We start from the raw sequence: 5524 nt of genomic DNA on the forward strand, positions 1-5524 counted from the left end.
AACATACACATATTCCTACACAAGGCCCTTTTATTCCTACACAACACCCTGTACATCACTGAATATCTCTTTCCTTGTAAAGTGGAAACCTTATTTCTTCTGACCCTCTGACTTGAAAGAGATATCCTTCTTTTTCAAGTACATCTATACAACACTTGGTACTCCTACTTCGGCTATGGGCACCCCCCTGTAGTGCTATTACCTAAGGTTAAGCATTATGCAATATTGAAGACCCTGCTTCCCTTATCTGGATAAATTAAACCATTAAAAATCCAACTCAAAGTTCTTACATAAGTACTAAGTACTAGCTAAAATGTCATCTTTGGGTTACAAAACTGCAAAAATACATGACTGAACCAGGATTTTCCTTTCTATACACACTATCACTTCTAGAAAGTACCGATTTAGGTAATATTGCTACCCGAGCAATTGACTAATTGTCCTGAGTGTACAACCAGACAGATACAACCCTGGCAAAACGGTGTTTGTAAAACAAGGCACTGACGTGCAATAAAGTATAAGCATCATGGAAACCAGAACCTAGAGCAAAATAGGAAAACATCTGCAAAACTACACACAGAATAAGAAGTGCAGAAACCTCTAGTAAGAAAAAAGACATTAAACTTCTGCTAACGTACAGCTGCTGAGGAACAGGAGATGTCTCTATGCTTTAGGTCTCCCATCATGAGACAGCTTACATACATATTAATGCCCACACTGTCACTCTCCCAGCAGTTTATTTCAAAACTGACTCCGTCGCTCCATCTGAAGTGTTCTGCAAGTACTTTAAGCACTGCCTGAGCCTATTCACGGTCACAAATTTACCAAATTCCAGACTTATATTAAAAATAGTTATAACCAAGTATAATCTGCTAATAACACAGTAAAAACAACTGTAGAGAAAAATCATAGACAATGCAGTTGAGTATCTTTAGTCAAGTTACTTATTCAAGATGTTTTCAACAGCTTTACGTATTACCTTTACATGCAAGTAAAGTCCAGGTATCTCAAAACAAATATCACATTTGCTGTGTAATGAATAAAACAGGACAATTCCAGTAAAAACACAAAACAAATCCATCCAAGAAATAATAAACACCTTTTCATGTTACCCCTCTTACAACATATCCACACTAAATCAATACTGAAATATACTGACTGAACCGTAAAATTTGTTTAATAATAAACCGGAAATAAATTATGACCCATGTGCTACATTAAACAGTTGATCTAGTGCTCAAAATCTGACCAACCAATTCCACAATCCCAGTCAGTGAATAAAATCAAAACTGAATGGGCATCTTCAATAAGAGAAGTGAATATATTTTACAATCTTCTTGTTTAATGACACTGAACAGATTCTAACCCTTAAAAAAGGCAAAATAAACCCCGACAACTGAACACAACCAGTTATCTATGCACACATGCAGAAAACATTAAGAGAATTAATGCACTGTATACCAAGTCCCTAATGGCAGCTATTAAGAGTTTGTATAGATTTACCAACTGCCAAAGGAGCTTTTTTTTGCTCATCAAGACATTGTTTGAAAATCAGGAATGACTCTAAAACCATGGCTCTTCTTCTATAACCCTGGTTCTTCAGGCTACATTTAAAAGGATGCAGTTCTCATTCACTGATCTTTGGAGCTAACCTTTGCAAAAAAGGACAAGGCTACTTGTGATTCTGTGACCACTTCTGGTCCAGTAGGAAGAAGAATGTGATTGTAATGGGCATGGTAGAGCAGAATAAAGCATACATTCTTTAATGGCAGTCTGGAACTCCGCTCTTCTGTGTCATATGGTGATAGAGCAGTCTATTTCAATACAACTTGCTAACCCACTATGTAAATTTTCTAGATTTCCAAACAAGTTTCAGAATCTACTCCTTCAGGGAAATGATTTTAAGCAAACTAAAATATGTCTTGGGTTATTTAGAGTAGCACTTCCACCTGGCGTGAAAGGGGCTATCAGTTCGAACTGCTATGCTCCTTCATAGACTGAACATTTCTGTGCCTCAGATTTCTCCAGCACTTCAATAACACATACGTTTTTCATACAGTTCTGATTCTCCTGGTTGAATTATACTTCAAGCAGATGTCAGACCTTGGCTCCCAAGTCTGCTACTCGCTCCTTCTATGGCTTATTTTCTTGCTCTAGCAAAGGCCTTGCAGTGCTATGAAAGTACTGAAAGGCCAAGTGGTACAGTGGTTAAGGTGTATGCCTTTCAACCACAAGGTGCAAGGTTTGATTCTCACTACTGGAAAGAACTTTACAGATTAAAGATGTATATTGAGGGGGGAGGATGGAATAATGGTTAAGATGCTTTCCTCACCTGCACAAGGTACAGAGTTTGATTCTGACCTCCAGTTATTGGCTAGGCTTGTAATGTTTGTGCTTGCTTTGGCAGCACATATACTAAAATTGGAACGATACAGAGAAGATTAGCATGGCCCCTGCGCAAGGATGACACGCAAATTTGTGAAGCGTTCCATATTTGATTGGGAGGGTGGCCTAATGGTTAAGGTGTTTGTCTTACAAACACAAGGTGCAGGGTTTGAGTCTCACAAGGGATAATTGGCTAGGCTTAAAATGGCTCACAAAGGCAGTTACCTAGCACTAATCTATGAACCTATTAGAGTTCCTGACCATGGTCTTAGCCATAAATTCAACAGGCTTTCTGTTAACTTTCTGCATTTCTGCTACAGTAAGCTGTAAGGAAGCACAAGGCATCTCCAGTGCTATCAATTGTGCCACGGGATGCTTAGGAACACTGTTATCCATACTAATATTTTCCATGCGACCAACACTAGAGCACTAGAATGTCTATCACCACACAATAACCCTCTTTTACAGCCCCTTGCATTCTTCTTTCAAGAAAGGTATAGTGGCTTTCTTGTGCTCAGTCTGAAGGACAAGTCAGGGTTTTGCTATTCAAACCGATTTATTTATTTTTTTCTTCCATGGGGAGTGACTAAGGAGAGAAGTATCCACTCGGAGCACCACATCAGAAATGACAGCAGCAAATGTTGATTTTAAGCCCAGCACATTATGTTCCACAGTCTTTCATTACCAAGACACTGTCACATTCACTGAAGCCCCAGCAGTACTGTAGTCTTATCTAAAGTCTGTGTAGACTGCTTTATAACACACTGCAAAGCTGTAACAGTTTTAATCAGCAACCACCCATTACAAAAAGGTAGGAGTTTTCCTTAAAAAAATGATAAATTGCCACTTATTTGAGAGTACTAGGAAAATAAACTATTCCAAGATTTTAAAAAAATATATACGTATGTTCTGATGGAATCATATCCAAGAAGGCACTAAGTGGGGCAGCAATCAAAATAAAGAGATCTGTACTTACAGACTGCACAGTTCCCATGACCTCAGCGTTTTCTGGAAGCATGAATTTGGACTAGACATGACTTTTCACTTTTAAATAGCTTTTTATTAAAACAATCACAGATGGGACAATAGATTTTTAGTGGACTGTTTCAAACTTCCCAACAGGAAAACAGGGCAAACTCTTCCCAAAATTCTAGCAGCAAGGTTCAATTTCAATTATCTAGTCAGAATTCTACAAAATGAGCCATACACGGAGCAATTGCATGCCTTAATGATGCAACAGCTCTAATCAAAACACGGTTTCTTTTGTCATTTGCCAGCTATGTTTTTAAAAAGTATCAGCTGAAACTGGATGTTTCTTCCAACAATGGATATTTTCCATTCCCCACAAGTACATAAGAAGTTGTAAGTAATTACTATGGAAGAAAAACGGTGCATGCAAACTGCTGAAATCCATATCAGCCTTGCAGAGACCTTCATTACATGCAGCGACTAAGGACTCTAGAACAACTAATACATCAATTATCCAAGAAATATCAATGGTCAAGGAAACAGAGAATATGGTATCTAATCCACGGGTTAAAGAAGAACCAGGACATACTAAAAAAAACTCTCTTAAGTGACGATCCAACTACAAGCAGGTTTCATGCTTAAAATTTTTACTTCCATCCCAGATGACAGCTTTCAATCTGGAGCTGTAACTTTAAAACAAGAGAAAGTTGAATTAAAAGGAATAAAATATAAATTAGACCCAGGGCCGGTGTAAGCATTTTGGGGGCCCCCAGCAAATGTCAAGTTGGGGGCCCCCTGGGCACTTTCAGTCTAAGTATCACCCTGTCACTGCCACCACTTCTATCCATCTTTTTAGTTCATGCTGCAGGCTTTTAGGAGTAGTACACACAGACTGACCTGTAGCTACAATGATCTTATTACAACAGGCATACATACCACACTGTGTTGGCCCATCTCACAAAGGGATATTTTACAGTTACTGGCATTTAGGTGTAACAATGATACATTACAACAACTCTATGTACAGGGGAGAACTAATGTGCAATGGAACCCTAGGCACTGCTTACTGTTTCAGCCCCCGCCAAAAAAAAAAAACACACCCTCCAGAGTTTCCCCTCTGTTTCCCCCATGTTGGGCTTCCCACTTATGCACAATACTTTTTTTTCTTCCATTTCTCACATTTTACCTTTTTTCTTCAGCTTTTTCATGAAGGCATAACTTTATATATGCTCTAAAGTGCTTTTTAAGTTTATTTATTTTTTACCCAATGATGGCTTGAACAGAAATGATGATCAAGGAAAGAAATTCAATATTGTTGTTCAGCTTTAGTTTTCCTTCCGTCTTTTCAATATACTTTCTTGAGCAATAACCATTTAGGAAATAACTCAGTTAAGCCAGTGCCCCCAGAAGCTAGAGCATTTCCCAACCTTTTAATCCAAAAGTGGCCTAAACAAAAATTGTGAGTAAGAAAAAAGAATTTCAGTCTTATTTTTTTCTTTCAATGAAGACAAGTTGTATCCAAGGCTTAAAATTCAAAGCTGACAAAAATAGTAGCTCAAAATAAATTAACAAGTCAATTGTTGTGAGGATACACAGATCATGTACGGGAATACTGCCTGCCTCCCTAATCCTCCCAAAAAGACAGTTACTGCCTATGCAACCCTCTAGTGTTAGATTGGGATGAAAGCAGAGATTCAAATGGCCACAGTCATATATTTCAAGTGACTTCTGACATACATATACATAGCATGCCTACTTACTCTTCGATCCTAACCCCAAAGGCAACCAGCTGTATATGTGCCTGATGTTTGATTGTGAGGAAAGTGAAAATAAATAATGATTGCAATAATGTATTCTACTTTGCTGCTACCAGGCAGTACACTGCCCCTACAGGAGCTAAAGTAACCTTCTTTGTATACCTCTGAGGTCTGTTAGAAAAGTAAAGGAAATGATAACTACACAATCCCCAGCACCCTCATAACCTACGGTAAATTTCTGTTCACAAACATCTGAGCAAGGATGTTTTAGAATGTTTGTGGTTGAGGACAAAGGCTATTATCAGTTTTATCCTAACAGGGTCATATAATAACTCCATTCAGGCTAAACAGTGCAATCAGAAAATGAAACCATTTTTTCTCATTTTTTCCTCAACCAAAACAGCTTTTTGGGG

At 38.2% G+C, this 5524-nt stretch overlaps 1 non-coding gene across 1 annotated transcript; it reads left to right on the forward strand.

Annotated features, from left to right (window-relative positions):
- The first annotated feature begins 2391 nt into the window (after positions 1–2391).
- On the forward strand, positions 2392–2498 carry LOC122817437. The gene has a single exon (XR_006367255.1). It is a non-coding gene; the product is annotated as a U6 spliceosomal RNA (small nuclear RNA).
- The last annotated feature ends 3026 nt before the right edge of the window (positions 2499–5524 follow it).

This window comes from Protopterus annectens, chromosome 12.part0, assembly GCF_019279795.1.
Source record: "Protopterus annectens isolate FY-2018-M chromosome 12.part0, PAN1.0, whole genome shotgun sequence".
NCBI lineage: Eukaryota > Metazoa > Chordata > Ceratodontiformes > Protopteridae > Protopterus > Protopterus annectens.